This window comes from Cibotium barometz, chromosome 59, assembly GCF_041138505.1.
Source record: "Cibotium barometz isolate CiBa-2024 chromosome 59, ASM4113850v1, whole genome shotgun sequence".
Classification (NCBI taxonomy): Eukaryota; Viridiplantae; Streptophyta; class Polypodiopsida; order Cyatheales; family Cibotiaceae; genus Cibotium; species Cibotium barometz.
In genome coordinates, this window is record NC_141104.1 from 6,430,001 (window position 1) to 6,448,807 (window position 18,807).

At 44.5% G+C, this 18,807-nt stretch overlaps 1 pseudogene; it reads left to right on the forward strand.

Moving 5' to 3' along the window:
* LOC147605425 (uncharacterized) overlaps positions 1 to 18,807 on the forward strand; it is a 53,414-nt pseudogene that overhangs the window by 1,248 nt on the left and 33,359 nt on the right.

Consider the following 18,807-nt stretch of genomic DNA (forward strand, 5'->3'; position numbering starts at 1 on the left):
CTATTTCCAAGGAGCACAAGATATCCAAAATGTCTGTAGCTGACCTTACTAAGGCTCTCCAAGAATACTTTAGGGGTAATCGAGCTCCTCAAAATAGCCATATGTATCCAAGAAGAGAGTAGCAATGGGGTTCGGTTTGCTTAGGACCACATAGCATGAGTGAATGTCCCACATTCAGAGTCAAATTCAATGGGAATTGCAATGCATGTGGTAAGTATGGCCATAAATCTAAGGATTGCCTTAAGCGTATGTTAGCAAATCAGGCACCACTAGCCTGGTCAAACACACCTCAAGTACCCGCGTTGATGCCTGCACCAACTGTCGAGCAACCGTCACAGCACGTAGTTCCGAGGAACCCAAATGTAGTCCAGTTTGTGCCATTACCACCGCCAGTGCTAGGACCACAACCTCCACATCCACCAAGGATTACCCCTATAAACCAGATGGGTTGTGAGTCACATAGCGCGTGTGGGGATTATGAAGAGGAGATAGACCCCATGGGATTGATACATTTGAATTGACTCCCAGTACTACATGGAGGATCATTTTGGGCAAGTCAAGCTTGTATATCAAGCGGCTGCTCTCACCAACAAGAGGGAAAAACCTTAATACCTCGGTGAGGAGACCACCTCTTCAATGCTACGATTGTGGTGGACCGCATCGTGTAGCGGAGTGCCCTAATAGGCTACAGAAGATCGCTACTCAAATGCAACCGAATCAAGGGAGCACATCGGGAATGCCGGTACTTACATGTAATCGTTGTGGCATAGATCATTTGATTGCTCAATGTCCACATAATCCTAGTGCACCCAAGATTACACCATTGAATTTGGTTGAGGTCACCAATGGGAGGCACAAGGAACCACACCTGTTGTATCCGCGAATGTAGTCACATGATCAATGCTTCAAAATCAAAACTACATTCTTGAAGAGAGGGATACTGCATCAATTGCTCGAGTAAAGAAAAAGAAAATGCGGCGGAAGAGATCGCTTAATGCCACGAGCTCCAAGCCTAGTTCAAGGACTAACATAGGGACAGGAGACGACCTCGTGTATATGAATGATCTTGAAGATGATTCTGATTCAATAGAAACCATGGGGACCAAAGCCACTACCTTAAGGGAGGAACCCACTCGGGAGATCAACGAAGGAGAATCAAGCGAATACATAAATCAGGGAAAACAAAAGGAAACTCTCTCGGCCCCACAACCAAGTCAGCTAATACCCTCTCGGCCACCCAAACTGACTGAGACTCCCCAAGACAAGCCACGTGGGCCAAAAACCCTCAAGAAAAAGATTGGAACTTACCCAAACCCAGTTGAGGAGATTGAACAAGTGCAACACTTAAGGGGTTTGGTGGAAGAAACACAAAGAGAACTGGAGCCAGCAGACCCTAGAAGAATCAAAATTCCAGACACAGTGTTTCCTACACAAGTTTAGCCTCACAAGAGCCATAAACCGTTAGGTATACCTAGTATCATTCGGGAAGAACATTCGGGATGAAAGTGAGGATAGGACATCAGGAAGTGGGCAACCACTTCCTGACACAGTGTTTCCTACACAAGTTTAGCCTCACAAGAGCCATAAACCGTTAGGTATACCTAGTATCATTCGGGAAGAACATTCGGGAAGAAAGTGAGGATAGGACATCAGGAAGTGGGCAACCACCCTTCTTGCTTAAAAGAATGTTTAGTGAGGGAATGCCTGACCCCATCGAAGAGGAAGTGATTCCATCTTCACCAATCCCTAGTCAAGGGGCGATATCTCGAAAAGTACCGTTGAATGTGTCCAAGCTAATGGATTTCATGTCCTCTAAAATCAGAACCACGATCATATCCAAGTTATACGGAGATCCTCAGCTATTCTTAGCTCTTCGGGCATTTCTCAATGGAGAACTGAAGGCGGGGTTACCACAATTTGCAAATATGGATAGACCCGACACGCTTCAAGATAAAGGGGAACATTGGGATCTACAACCCAACCTAGATGAAGACTCGGTGAAATACTGGTTAACAAGTTGGGATAGTACTTTGAAGGTGACGAATCTAATGCAACCCTCCCCATTACTACCAAGGGATTAACTCTAAAGGGAATCCTTGATGGTGGTGCTGGAGTGAGCATTGTGACTAAAAACTATTGGGAATCTATGGGAAGACCTCACCTTGAAGTCACAAACATAGTGGTTAAGATGGCAAACGGAACTATTGCTAAACCTATTGGAATGTTAAGGGACCTTAAGATCAAGGTTCTGGGATACAAAGTAAGACATACCTTCATCATAATGGATTTCTCTAAGCATCCTATGTCATATCAAATGATCTTAGGACATCCTTTCATGAGGGAAGCACAAATGGTGCATGACTGGTCGAAAAACCATGTCTACTTATGATTCCAGGACTCTGTCATTCGAGTTGATCTTGAGAATGGTCGCGCGCATCCTTTAGGAAGCAAGGTTATCATACGATAATCGATCGGATACCACTATTCACTCAGCCCCATTAAAGTATTGCTATACATGCAAAAAAGAGACTGATGATGGGAAAGATTCTCCTTATATGGATGTCCTACCGGGTATGACTAAGTTGGATAACGTGGATTGGGTACACCTAGCTGCAACCATAGACACATGGGGAAATAGAGGCACAAGTTGGGTAACGCCTGAGGGGCAAGATATGCCACCGTTAGTGCCAATAAACATGATAGGTGTTATGCACTTGACTCCTGATGGCAAGAAAGTGGCAAACTCCCCTGACACTAAAGTAGCGAAGACTCTGACCAATGCAACTCTGAGTCTGAATCTCAAGAAGAAACTGACTCTGAGCCTGATGGGGGGGATGAATCAAATATTCACCCCAGTGTGGAAGCAATGTGCTCAAGGCCTAGGACAGTGACCTCCTGCAGTTCATCCGAGAGTGAGGGGGACATAAGTGAAGATCGACCAAGTGAGTCCGAATCTGATAAGAACAAAAAACAAAAACTTGATAAGAAGAAAACGAGACATAAGCGACAACGCTATCGAGCTAATGTACGAACTACAATAAACAAAGAGGGATCCACTGCAGAATGACTTAGTTATGTAGGATCCACTGCAGAATGGCTTAGTTATGTAGGAGCTATCGACGCTCATCGGAAGTTAGCGCGGATGATTGGGGACAATACCTCCAAAGTGTCATGTGGTGTATTCCGCAACCTCATGACATCGCCCAATTAGAAATTGAAGAGAAGCCAAAACTAAGTCGTACTGTGAGAGAAGGCGGCAAAACCAAGAGTTAGCTCATCAACAAAAGGATGCGAAATTAAAAAGAAAAAAACCTGGCACAACAGGAACCGGTAGACTTACACCCCGCACCCGAGCATTTCAAATCATTTACCACAAGGGAACGTAAAGTCGTCTACATAAAAGCCCAATGAACGCCTACCAATGGGAGTAGCAGTGTCTACGATGGCCCGGCGGTAGTTCAGGAGATAGAACTAGCAGATCTAGGTGAGGAGTCTAACCCAGTTTTTATTGCTCAAGACCTCACCCAGATGGAGGAAGCTACACTCAAGAAGCTTCTTAAGGAATTCAAAGACATATTTGCTTGGACATATCATGATATGAAGGGTGTTCCACCCTCTGTGGTGCAACACACGATTCCAATGATTAGCACTGTTTGCTAAACCAGTCCAGCAACGTCCCTACCCAATGAATCCTACGTATGCAAAGATTGTACAAGAGGAAATTGAAAAGCTTATAAAATGTGGATTCATATACCCTATTGAGCACTCAGAATGGGTTTCCTCGATAGTCATCGTACCAAAGAAGAATGGGAAACTCAGAGTGTGCATTGATCTCAAAAAGGTTAATGCAGCCACTAGAAGGGATCATTACCCCTTGCCGTATTCTGAACATGTGCTTGAAAGAGTTGCAGGAGGCAAGGAGGCATATAGCTTTTTAGATGGGTACTCTGGTTACAATCAGATCACAATTGCAGTAGAGGACCAAGCTAAAACAGCATTTATCATGGAGTTTGGAGTGTTTGCCTTTCGCGTCATGGCCTTTGGCTTGACCAATGCACCTGCAACATTCCAATGATTGATAAACACAACCTTTAAGGAATATCTAAGGGAATTTTGTGAAGCTTTCTTAGATGATCTTTGTGTCCATTCCTCTTGGGACGAGCACTTGATGTGTTTACGAAAAATATTTGAAAGGTGTAGATTATATCGTATCTCCTTGAATCCTTTCAAATGCCAATTCTGGGTTAAACACGGAGGTATCTTAGGGCATATAGTGTCCAAAAATGGGATTTCCACCGACGAGAGTAAAATCAAGGTCATTCTAGAATTGCCCCCACCCACCAACTATAAGGGAGTCCAATGCTTTATGGGCCATGTTGGTTATTATCGAAGGTTTATTCTATTCTTCGCCGAGATAGCTCAACCATTGTATAAGCTTCTCATCGAGTTTATTTGGACCGAAGATTGTGACCGTGCATATGAGCTATTAAAGAAGGCCTTGGTGAGTGCTCCAATCTTGCGAATGCCTAACTGGGAGTTAATCTTCCATGTGCATATTGATGAATCAAACTTTGCTATTGGGTGTGTGTTAACTCAACCTGGAGAACACAAATTAGACTACCCCATTAGCTTTGCCAGTTTGCCAGTTGAACGATGGTGAGATGAACTACACCACTAACGGAGCGAGAAGGGTTGGCAATGATATATGCAGTAAGGAAATTTTGTTATTACCTCCTTGCCACCAAGTTTGTTTTCTATGTGGATCATCAAGCATGGTTGTATCTGGTAAACAAACCATGCTCCACAGGAAGAATCACACGATGGCTATTGATTCTTCTTGAGTTTGATTTCAAAGTTGTTGTGAGACCTGGCAAAAAACATGTCATGGCTGATCATTTATCTCGCATACCTAATGGTGAAGCTCCTACGGGAGTTGATGATGACTTACCTGACACTTCCCTGTTCATGGTAAAGACAATGCCTGAATGGAGTGAGAAGATTGTTAACTTTTTGGTTAATGGCTTTCCACCCAAGGAGCTTTGTAAAGATCTAGCTCAAAAGCTGATCAAGGAATGCGAACCCTATTGCCTGATAGGCGGGACTCTTTATAAAAGAGGAAAGGATGACGTTCTTAGGCGTTGTGCCCGAGAGGATGAGTATCTATACATTTTGCAAGAGGCACATATGGGCGTAGCCGGTGGTCACTTCTCAGGAGACTTAACTGTGCGAAAGATCTTACAATCAAGGTATTGGTGGCCCACTATGTTCCAAGATGCATCACTTTTTGTGAAGGGTTGCGAATGAATGCCAACGATACAAGAAACCCCAACGGAAAGATCAGATGCCCCTACAACCAATTAAAGTAAACCAACCATTTGAAAAGTGGGGTTTAGACTTTGTAGGTCCAATTAGCCCAGCGGCCCGCAACACATATTATTGTGGCCACCACTGACTATATGACTTAATGGGCTAAAGCGAAAGCGACACGTAAGGCGGATGCGAGGACAACAGCCAAGTTCCTCTTTGAAAATATAATCACACGCTTCGGTTGTCCTTTTGAACTTGTGAGGGACAATGGTACGCATTTTATAAATGAAGTGATTAAGGAGCTCACAACAAATTTCATGATATCCCATCATAAATCTACTCCTTATTATCCGCAAGCGAATGGCCAAGCCGAGAGTACCAACAAGACTTTAATCTTTGTTTTGACAAAGACTATTGAAGCTCATCGCACGAATTGGGATCTAAAGCTTACGACAGCTCTATGGGCCTATCGTACTGCATACAAAGTGGCTATTAATTGCACACCATTCAAAATGGTATATGGCCAAGAAGTAGTCATGCCGTGGGAATTTGTCATTCCTAGTCTTCGTGTTGCTACCCAAGAGGGTTGGGATGGTAATCCCTTAGTAGAGCGTCTATATATCCTTGAGCGGCTAAACGAAGAAAGACAATTGGCTGTGTACAATGCCCTTGTGGAGAAGGATAGAAGGAAAAAATGGTTTGATCGCCACCTGAAAGACAAGGACATCAAGGTTGGGGATAAAGTCCTGATGTATGGAGTGCGTAACGAAAAGAAGAAGCTCAAATATGCTGGTAAGGGACCGTATAGAGTATGTGAAATTACCCTGCAAGGTACCATCCGAGTGGAGACTCTCGACGGAGTTGAAACCATTGGATTCCTTAATGGGAGTAAATTCAAAAGATACTATGACCCCTTGAGCCAAGAAGAGTTACATGCAATCCATCAGAAGAAGGCAGCTAAAGAACAAGCTGAGCTTAAGAAGATACAAGCAAGAATTGAAGCCAAAGAATGTCAACAGCATGCTAGGTACCAACGAGAAGCCAACTTGGGAATTACGCAAGCATTTTTCGAGGAGGCAGAGGAGGATTCACTGGAATCTGACCCGCCTCTAAGATACCCAATTGAGTTACAGAGTCCTTACGAGGGGGTGCTGTATAATGCATTATTGGATACAGGAGCTCAACACAATTTGCTATCATATGGCATGTGGTGTCAACTTGGAAAACCACCTTTATCCAAGAGTGCTATCCAAGTTAAAGGTATCAACAAGAAGAAAACCCCTGTCTCAGGAATTTTGCACACTCCGGTTGCCTATGACAAGGGGACCGTAATTCAAAGCTTTTTGGTTATGCCTGGCTGGTACCATGGAGGGGACTGTAAACTTAGGGCGCAAATGGATGTTAGCCACCAAGTGCAATATTGATTGGGCAACCAGGCGAGTTACAACGCAAGAACCCGCTCACCGCTCAAAATCCCACACCTAAGTCATCAACTCTAGACAAAATGCTAGATAACGAAAAGTCACAAAATCAAGTGGCAAAACCATCTTTGATTGTTTGCCACCCCTCTAACGCTTCAATGCTAAGAGTGGAAATAGGCAGTGTGGTCCCCAAGGCTCCGCTTACTTTACCAAAGAGTACATACAAATGGGTCCCAAAAGCTTCGTTAAACGGCTACCTCTACTGCTCAATCTAGTTCAGACAAGAAGCCTTGTAGTAGTAGGAAAGCGGCTACCCGCCCTAGAAAAGGCAAGGTAACATCACATTGGATTCCTAAAATATTATTAGCAGCCCAAGGGTACTACGAAGGGAATGACCAGATTTGGGTCCCTAAACATAAGCTGAATTCCTCTGCGTCGCCTCTGTAAAATCTTGTAAGCCAAATGTTGCCACCCCAACGACAATTCAAGACCATGGGGGTAAGGGAAAGGTAACGGAGTACTCCACACCACTTCTTCCAGAGCTAGTTTGGATTCCCAAATGATATCGATCAATACCACCTAGCTCAGGAAGGGGGGAGTCACATGAAGCTTCTAGCTCCTCATGCCAGGCACATGTTGATATAGAAGTTTCTTCATGCTCTACATCTGCTCTTGTCAACACCCAACAAGAGACCGATGAGTCTATGTCTCCCCTTGTAAAAGTATTGTCAGAAACCATTTCCTCCATTCGTTCATGGGAGCGTACTCTATCATCTCTGCAATTTGATGTGGCCACAAGGGTCATAAAAAGCTATCTGCCCACATTACCACCTATGACCCACTGGAAAAATTGGTTCCAAGAGGCTGCAACATCATTGCAAAAAATATGATCTACCCAAGGAAAGGGGGAGCATGTACTCATGCTCAACATTCTATTGCTTCCTCCCTAACCTTCTCCCTTGACCATGTAATTGCCAAATTCAAGGGGATGTATATATATAGCTTCATACACAAAAAAGAAAAGAAAAGAAAAATAAAAAATAGTAAAAAGAGCAAGAGCACATTAAGAGGAGAAATATCCGTATACAATTAGGAACTAGATTGACCTGTCGCTCGTAAACCTACTGATGCTATATGTACGAGCATCACACACTTCATCCACTCCCACCTTTGGTGAGAGGTTACCTTTCTCAGATATTTTACATGTGCTATCCTGTAATTAAAATCGAATTGGATCATATAGATGTACTAGCCAGAGAGGAAAATGTTGAGGAATTAGAATGGCTAATTCGCCTATTGACCATGACGACTGACCCCTACTCTGTAGAGAACATATCCCCGATAGCCCAAGACTTTCCTTTTCCACAAAATGACTATCCTCGCATGGTTACATTCTTGATGAGTTTATGTGGATGGGAAAACGAAAAAGGTATATCTGACAACGATGAATGGATGGATGAAACTCATGGCACTACCAAGGCTAACTTTATTTATTTGGATGATGCGGATAGAGGCTTAGCCTGAGGGTTAGAGCTACAACATCATCTTACCATATCCTCAGTAGTAGTAGTGTGGTGACTGATTAGGTAGGTTAGTGTTTTCAAGTTGTTTTCTAGTTTGGAGTCCTTAAACGAGTCTTTAATTTTTCAAACTGATGTGCCTCTCGAGGTATAGTGCTTGTTAGTTGGTTGTACAGGTTGAAAAGTTTGAAGTGGGTTCGCTTTCAAGTCCTGAGACTGTCGCAACGTTCATACATAAATATCTCATCAAATTGCGAGCATTTCTCATCATCGAATTAAGGAGATCTCCAAAATACAGGTGTAATTCTTCCATGTTCACTCTCGTTTTTACTGTTCAATTAATTGCATGAACTATAATGCATGACCACATGGAACTTGTCAAAGCACTACTTAGTTTTTGAAGTTGCCTGAAGGCTAGTGTAAATCATTAATAAGTTTAACCTTATTGGATATATTTTTGAGAATGCATGAAGTCTTTAGTTAACCTGGGAATATGGTTGACTTAAGTCTAGGGTTATAACCATCTTAATGTTTGAACAACCTGGCTGTGTGTGTGTTGACCTCTAGGACATAGCTTTTACCCCTTTGTCGGAAGGATGCAAGAACACATTATAGTTCAGGAGCGAAGATCAAAAAAAATAAATTAAAAAAAAAGCCTATAATAAATAGCAATGCAAGTCTATTATGTGCTCTAATGTTGGCCTATCGCCTTATTGACACTTGGTAGGCAAGGAGTATTCTATCCCGACCGATGCCCTGGGTTGGTAGGGGAAAGCCTTGCCTAAGGTGAACTAATAGATTCCTGGAGAATGCCTTGTGTTAAACATGGTACCAGGATCGATGTTAGTTTTGCCTTAGGGAGGTCGCCATTGTGTGTAAAAATTGTCACGTGCATAAAGAAATAAAGGCAAAAGGCTCCTGTAACTCTGATGTTTCTTGTGTTCCTAGGCTCGTGGTATTAACTTGTTCTTAGAGTATACACATTGTGGTCATCTGTTTATTTATTAAGCTTGGTAATTTTCCTTGACTTAGGCCAGTAATAGACCTTCATTAACCGTTGACACCTTGCTAACTCTTGATTTACTTTCAATAATTTTAAACTCCTGTTAATTTGCTATGCTAGCTCATTCATGTGACCCCTTAAACTAAGTTCTCATGGCAACATCCATTGTGGTCTAACATGCTTGAATTTATTACACTCTATATCTTTTGAATTCCAGCATACTTTCACTCTACTTCCCTGTTTTGCAGACGGTCTACCACTAAACCCTATCGAGCTTACCATACCATAGCTTCCAAGGACGGAATCTACATCAGGAAAGGGGGCATGTTAACCTATGACGGACATTGAGACGTACTATGTTTTACGTCATGTAATTAAGTTAAGTATTTTGAGTCATGGGCCGGGCTTGTCGGCACCACATGTAAAGGATAAAGGGATTGGGTGATCTCGCCGATGAGAGGTGCACCTTGAATATCAGCAGGAGGATAAGGGTTAGGATCGACCGGCCATGTGTGGATGCCCATGTGTGAACGGTTAGGTTTCATATAAGAGTCAAATGTAACCCTAAAACTCTCATTCTCAATGTGTTGAATACAAAGTGTGCTCTTGCCTTATCTTCTCGGTCCCCTTCTCCTGCGTGTGTGTGTGTGAGAGAGAGAGAGAGAGAGCGATCGAGCACTCTGTGGCGGCGACGGCGGCGAGGTGGTAGAGCAGCGATGGCTCCACCAGCTATACCTGCTCACTTAGGTGATCTAGTAGCGTTTGCTCAAACGTCGGACGATATATTGCGGAAAACATGCGTGGCATACCTGAAAGAGAGCCTAGAAGCAAGGCGGTACAAGTTGCTAAGCTCACTCAGAACTTCAGTGGGGGTAACGAAGATGTTAGGAAGCACATTGAAGTTTTTGAACACGTGTGTGATTCCTTGAAAGAGCACAATGAGCTACATAAGTGTAAAGCCTTAGGCTTAACCTTGAGTGGGGAAAAGCCGGAGATTGGTATCAAACTTTAAGGGTTGAAGAGCATACTCACTATCCCACTCTCAAGAGATTGTTCTTGAAAGAATACATACGTGAGGGTATGCTTTGGGGTGTAGCATCTCAACTCCAAAAAGCTGAACGTGAGGAAGGAGAGTCAGTGAGAGACTTTATTAGTCAACCAAAGCATCTAAATTCTCACTGTACTCCCGATGAGCACTTCAACAACCAACTTCTTGATAGATTCATCCGAGGATTGCACCACGAGGACATATACAATGGCCTAGTCATTAGAGGTCTTACGACATGGGAAGTAGTCACTGCCAATGCAATCCACTTAGAAGACAACTTGATGATTGCAGGTAAAAAGGTGTCTTCGGAGACAAAGTCTATTAGTTCGCAAGTATCTAGGCACGAGCCAATGACTGTAAAACCTATTACCAAGGAGCCCAAGATATTCGAAATGTCTATAGCTAACCTTACTAAGGCTCTCCAAGAATACTTTAGGGGTAATCGAGCTCCTCAAAATAGCCATATGTACCCAAAAAGAGAGCAACAATGGTGTTCGGTTTATCCACTTAGAAGACAACTTGATGATTATAGGTAAAAAGGTGTCTTCGGAGACAAAGTCTGTTAGTTCGCAAGTATTTGGGCACGAGACTATAAAACCTATTGCCAAGGAGCCCAAGATATCCGAAATGTCTATAGCTGACCTTACTAAGGCTCTCCAAGAATACTTTAGGGGTAATCGAGCTCCTCAAAATAGCCATATGTACCCAAGAAGAGAGCAACAATGGTGTTCGGTTTGCTTAGGACCACATAGCATGAGTGACTGTCCCACATTCAGAGTTAAATTCAATAGGACTTGCAATACATGTGGTAAGTATGGCCATCAATCTAAGGATTGCCTAGTACTTAAGCGTATGTTAGCAAATCAGGCACCACTAGCCTAGTTAAACACACCTCAAGTACCTGCACTGATGCTTGCACCACCTGTCGAGCAACCGTCACAACACATAGTTCCAAGGAACCCAAATTTAGTCCAGCCTGTGCCGTTACCACCGCCATTGCTAGGACCACAACCATCGCATCCGAGGGTTACCCCTATAAACCAGATGGGTTGTGAGTCACATAGTGCGTGTGGGGATTATGAAGAGGATATAGACCCCACTGTTCCATATGGGATTGATACGTTTGAAATGACTCCCCAGTATTACATGGTGGATCATTATGGGCAAGTCAAGCCTGTATATCAAGCGGCTGCTCGATGGGGTATATGGATGTCCTACCGGGCATGACTGAGTTAGATAACGTAGATTGGGTACACCTAGTGACAACCATAGACACATGGGGAAATAGAGACACAAGTTGGGTAACACATGAGGGGCAAGATATGCCACCATTAGTGCCAGTAAACATGATAGGTGTTATGCACTTGACTTCTGATGGCAAGAAAGTGGCAAACTCTCTTGACACGGAAAGTAGCGAAGACTCTGACCAATGCGACTCCGAGTCTGAATCTCAAGAAGAAACTAACTTTCACCCAAGTGTGGAAGCCACGTGCTCAAGGCCTAGGACAGTAACCTCTTGCCGAGAGTGAGGGGGACACAAGTGAAGATCGATCAAGTGAGTCTGAATCTGATATAAACAAAAATTAGAAACTAGGTAAGAAGAAGACGAGACATAAGCGACAACGCTATCGAGCTAATGTACGAGCTAGAATAAACAGAGAGATTCACTGCAGAATGGCTTAGTTATGTAGGAGCATATGACGCTCATCGGGGAAGTTAGTGGATAATTGGGGAGAATACCTCCAAAGTGTCATGTGGTGTAGTCCGCAACCTCATGACATCGCCCAATTAGAAATCGAAGAGAAACCGAAACTAAGTCATACTGCAAGAAGGCGTCAAAAAGCTCCTACGGGAGTTGATGGATGACTTACTTGACACTTCCTTGTCCATGGTGGAGACAATGCCTTTGGTTTTCCACCCAAAGAGCTTCTTCATAAAGATCTAGCTCGAAAGCTGATCAAGGAATGTGAACCCTATTGCCTAATGGGGGACTCTTTATAAAAGAGGAAAGGATGAGTATCTATATATTTTGCAAGAGACACATATGGGCGTAGCCGGTGGTCACTTTTCAGGAGACTTAACTGTCTGAAAGATATTGCAATCAGGGTATTGGTGGCCCACTATGTTGCAAGATGCATCACTTTTTGTGAAGGGTTATGATGAATGCCAACGCTACAAGAAACCCCATTGGAAAGATCAGATGCCCCTACATCCAATTAAAGTAAACCAACCGTTTGAAAAGTGGGGTTTAGACTTTGTAGGTCCAATTAGCCTAGCGGCCCGTAACACACAATCTCGCTATATTATTGTGGGGCCACTGACTATGTGACCAAATGGGCTAAAGCGAAAGCGACATGTAGGCAGATGCGAGGACAACAGCCAAGTTCCTCTTTGAAAATATAATCACACGCTTCAGTTGTCCTTTTGAACTTGTGAGCGACAATGGTACGCACTTTATAAATGAAGTGATTAAGGAGCTCACAACAAATTTCATGATATCCCATTATAAATCTACTCTCCTTATTATAAATCTACTCTCCTTATTATCCGCAAGCGAATGGCCAAGCCGAGAGTACCAACAAGACCTTAATCTCTATTCTGACAAAGACAGTTGAGGCTTATCGCACGGATTGGGATCTAAAGCTTACATCAGCTTTATGGGCCTATCGTACTGCGTACAAAGTGGCTATTAATTGCCCACCATTCAAGATGGTATATGGCCAAGAAGCAGTCATGCCATGGGAATTTGTCATTCCTAGTCTTCGTGTTGCTACTCAAGAGGGTTGGGATGGTAATCCCTTAGTAGAGCGTTCGTATATCCTTGAGCAGTTAGATGAAGAAAGACAATTGGCGCTGTACAATGCCCTTGTAGAGAAGGATAGAGAGAAGAAATGGTTTGATCGCCACCTGAAAAACAAGGACATCAAAGTTGGGGATAAAGTCCTGATGTATGGAGTGCATAACAAAAAGAAGAAGCTAAAATATGCTGGTAGGGACCGTACAGAGTATGTGAAATTACCCCGCAAGGTACCATCCGAGAGTGGAGACTCTCGACGGAGTTGAAACCATTGGATTTTTCAATGGGAGTAAATTCAAAAGATACTATGACCCCCTAAGCCAAGAGGAATTACATGCAATCCATCAAAAGAAGGCAGCTAAAGAACAGGCTGAGCTTAAGAAGATACAAGCGAGAGTTGAAGCTAAAGAACGTCAGCAGCATGTTAGGCGCCACAAACAACGAGAGGCCAACTTGGGGATTACGCAAGCATTTTTTGAGGAGGCAGAGGAGGAGTCACTAGAATCTGACCCGCCTATACGATACCCAATTGAGCTACAGAGTCCTTACGGGAATGTGCTATATAATGCATTATTGGATACGGGAGCTCAACACAATTTGCTGTCATATGGAGTGTGGTGTCAACTTGGAAAACCACCCTTATCCAAGAGTACCATCCAAGTTAAGGGTATCAATAAGAAGATAACCATTGTCTCGAGAATTCTGCACACTCCTGTTGCCTATGACAAGGGGACTGTGGTTCAAAGCTTTTTGGTTATGCCTGGTACCATGGAGGGAACTGTAGACTTAGGGTGCAAATGGATGTTAGCCGCCAAGTGCAATATTGATTGGGAAACCAGGCGAGTTACAATGCAAGAACCAGCTCTCATCCTGACCACTCAGGGTCTCCACCTAAGCCATCAACTCTGGACAAAACGCTAGATAAGGAAAAATCACAAAGTCAAGTGGCTACACCATCTTTGATTGTTTGCCACCCCTCTAACGCTTCAATGCCAAGAGTGGAGACAGGCAGTGTGGTCCCCAAGGCTCCGCTTACTTTACCGAAGAGTACATACAAATGGGTCCCAAAAGCTTCGTTAAACGGCTACCTCTACTGCTCAATCTAGTTCAGACAAGAAGCCTCGTAGTAGTAGGAAAGCAGCTACCCGCCCTAGAAAAGGCAAGGTAACATCACATTGGATTCCTAAAATATTATTAGCAGCCCAAGGGTACTACGAAGGGAATGACCAGATTTGGGTCCCTAAACATAAGCTGAATTCCTCTGCGTTGCCTCTGTAAAATCTTGTAAGCCAAATGTTGCCACCCCAACGACAATTCAAGACCGTGCGGGTAAGGAAAAGGTAACGGAGTACTCCACACCACTTCTTCTAGAGCTAGTTTGGATTCCCAAATGATATTGATCGATACCACCTAGCTTAGGAAGGGGGGAGTCACAGGAAGCTTCTAGCTCCTCATGCCATTCACATGTTGATATAGAAGTTTCTGCACGCTCTATACCTACCCTTGTCAATACCCCCACCAAGAAACCAATGAGTCTACGTCTCCCCTTGTAAATGTATCATGTCGGAAGTGAAAAGATGCAAGGGAGAAGAGAGCTTGAGCTCTTGCAAGCACACACACACTCACAAAACCCTAAAAGAGAACACACAAGCTGAGAGGCTGAAAATCTTCTTCTTCTTCACACAACACTCAACACCCCATATACAAAGATAAGAGTACACACAATATGAAAAGGTACTCAACCAAATACATACTAGGGTTCTCTATAGTGTGAACCCAACTAAATGAGCTATCGCTATAACTATGTCTCTTAGAATGGCTCACACAGCCTGTCATCCCACTGGCCGCATATCACCCATGATCTCACCAACCATGCCAGTGGTGTAAGTGTGGGGCCTATCCCCCAGGCGGGTCATCATCAGTGTCCACCGCCTCAGCTCGATATCTCAACACTCCCCATCGAGCTCAACTCCATCTCATGTACACCAAGAGAAGCCGTGAATCTGCGGAGCTTCTCTGTACCCAATGCTTTGGTGAAGATGTCAGCGACTTGATCCTGTGTGGTGCTGACATAAACAAGGTCAATGTCTCCTGCAAAAACCTTCTCTTTGACAAAATGGTAGTGGATCTCTATATGCTTCATGTGAGCATGAAAAACTGGGTTCCTGGCCAAGTATATACTACTAATGTTGTCACAGAAAATGACAACTTGTCTATCCATTGATAGACCCAAATCTACAAGTAGCTTTCTCAACTAGGCTACCTCACATGCTGCCATAGCAGCACCTTTGTACTCGGCCTCTATAGTACTGGATAGAGCAACCGTAGGCTACTTCTTGCTGCTCCAAGTCACAGTATCACTCCCCAAAGAAAACATGAAGCCACTAGTAGATCTTCTATCTGAGATACTACCAGCCCAATCAGCATCTGTGTACCCATGTACACATATCTCTGTCCCAGTTTCATAAAATAGTCCACAATGCAAAGTAGAACTCACATACCTCAGTATGCATCTCAATGCATCCAAATGCAGCTTTCGAGGAACCTGCATAAATTGACTCACCAACCCAACAGCATAGCTCAAATATGGCCTGATGATCATCATGTAGATCAAGCTTCCTACTATGTGCCTAAACATAGTAGGATCCTCCAAAATCTCTCCTGAATCTGCACTCAACTTGCCATTCTGATCCAATGGCACTGAGATAGGCTTACAGCCTGTCATACCATACTTGGACACAACATGTCCAAGCCATACTGCCTCCTCTGCAGTAATCCAATACCATGTGGTGACCTAATTGTGAGGTGAAAAAAAAGAAGAAAAGACCTGCCTCTATAGCCCTTCCACCTCCCAAACTTGGAAAAACTACCACGAACGGGGCACCACCAGCCACCGGCTGGAACACTCTCTCAACATTCGCCACCCACCCACACCATAAGACAGCTCAGAACCACAACGAACAGATGATCATTCAACAAAAAACATATACAGCATCAACCATGTACAAACTGAGCAAATACACCAAAGACCAGGACTCTGGCCAGGATTTACTGCCAAGGGAATACACCCTTGCGTCTGACAACCGAGCCTCTGTCTCCCGGTCCCTGTAATCTCCAGAGGGCGCCCACACCAGCTAACCCTTCTTCACTTCCTCTGTAGCCTGGCTACTCTCTGTCCCCAGCTGCTACCTGCCAATTGTAGTAGGCGAGCCCCACTGTCTCCAGTCCACACATCAGCACCTCTTCTGCATCAACACACACAAAAATCCAAGGCTCCCTCTCTGGTCAGCATCCACGCAGCACTGCCTGCAATCATCGCCCACACAAGACCAGCTACTCTCACCAGAAGGCGCCCACACCAACTAACCTTCACTCAGCAGCTCCCACTCTCTGTATGTCGAGACCAGCAGCTTCACCAACCACCAGAGCCTTGCACAATCCTCAGCACCACGAACCACTGCTCACCGCAACATCCTCAGATATCTAGCCCAAGCCACATCACTCAATCCCTTCCTAACAGCAGCCCTCTCTGCTGCTCCAGTCACCAGCCCATACTAGACCATCTCCCAAGAGACCTGCAGCCTCTTCTGTACAGTCACCAACCTGTCTATAACCAACACACATACGGCTTCACCTAGCCTGTCAATTTTTTAGCTGCGATCCTCACCTAGCAGCTGTGCCCTGTGTATTCTCTTCACAAACCCGGCCCCTTTGCTGTCCACTTTGCCACCAGCGGCTCCTAGGCGGCCCTTCTACAAGTCACCAGCCCGTCTACAGCAAGCGACTGCATACCCTTCTTTTCGATCACCTCCAATCCCTCACAATTCCCAGCAACAGCCGGCTCTGTCCTGCCTTCAAAATGACCAACCTTCTCTTTTTTCACACCTACGCTTCATCTCCCACGTAGCCCTTCTGGAGGCCTCCACCACCTCTCGCAGCATGGCGTAGCCCAGTCGCTTGCGACTCCTCTATGCTCCTCAGCTGTTCACACGGAGGGCTCAGCCAATCTTCACGTCAGCTGCTCTCCTCTCAGTCCACTACTGCTTCCTTCGGCCACGAGCACATCAGCAAAGGCGGCTCCTCTCGCACCTGCACTCCAGGCCGCCTTGACGCCTCGGACTCTCCCTTCTGTTGTGCAGCCACTTCACAAGGGCGATGATCCCCCCTCCTCACGCCTGCAACACTCTTCGCCCGAGAAGCCTCCTGAAAACAACACCGACGGCCCCTTCTCCTTTTCGAAGCGCCACCTTCTAGAGCTTCAGGCTGGCGTTGAGCTGGCGGCCAAGCTAGGCTTCCATGTGGCCATTAAAACCATGGCCATGTGGATTATATATATATACTCTTTTTAAAGCTTAATAATGGCCATACCCTCAATGGCTTCTCCACTTCCTTGTGTTTTTCCAGAAGATACAGCGCTCATAATTTCCAAATAAATGCGAGAGTTGCCCGCCCCGTCTTCATCAGCATCATTACCACCAAGCCCATCAATTTCCAGTCGGTGCCCTCCATTTAGTATCCATCTGCACACCATACCGTTGCCATAAAAACTTCCAAACTCCAGTATCTTCTCCCAAAAAAAACACGTGCATATTCCAGCTCACTGCAAAACCACCCAGCCTGTACACTTGCCAGGGCATTCAGGGCAAATTTTATTTGCAAACCACACGTACCATATGTACACTGACCAAAAATACCTCTCAGATTTTAGCCTGACATACTTTTCCCAACCCCTAGCCTGCTGAATCATTTATGATCAGCAGAAAGCATATGACCACGTTTCCCTCCATCTATCCTCTGAGCATCATACAGTGTAATCAACACATCTCTGTTCCAGGTGATCCAAGAAACTCTGTCATCCTCCCAAGGCATATCTTGCCATCTCACATCCCACAACACAATACCAGAACTTCTGGAGACAAAGCTCCTTACATACACACCATCCCGTCTCATCTCAAGCCCAAAATCCCTGATACGATCAGCACCAATATCGGAGAACCAATGCAGCAACTCCTGCTGAGGGTAATACCTGATGAAAGCTTCATAAAAAAAAACCTGTTGTACCATAACATTTTCCTGTCCATCAGCATAAGAAGCCTCACCATCAAAACCAGCCACCACAGGTAAAACAAACTCCCCTTCAAAAGGCACCATTCCCCAAGCATCCACCTCAGTTCCTGTATGCTCATCTTCATCAAAACCACCAAGAAATTCATCCATTATAGCATCCATAGACTCATCTATAGCAGCAGCATCATTCAAAGTCTTCTGGTGTTTCTCTTCTTTCATAGCCTGAATTCTGGTCATGGCTTTTTTAATATTCATGCACATCTCATCATCCAGTTCCAACTCAGGCTCATCATCCTGTAGACTGTCTATTTCCCACTCATCCCACACAGGTTCATTATCCAAAGACTTAAAAGCAAGCTCTTTCACATCACATGCATACCTTTGCTCATGATTCACTTGTACCTCCTCGCATTCTTCTTGTATGGCTTCTTCCTGTTCAGCAACCTCATCACTAAGCACTTCTTCATCAATAACCACAGCATCCATCTCTGCATCCTCCTCACTGGATGAAGTATCTTCTGTTCCCTCACTAGTAGTGGTGCTACTGGTCGTATCATCACTCGAATCAGCTTCACTCTCCTCTTCATCATTGACAGGCTTCTGGTTATCCATATTAAACTGCTTCTTATCCCCTCTCCTATCAT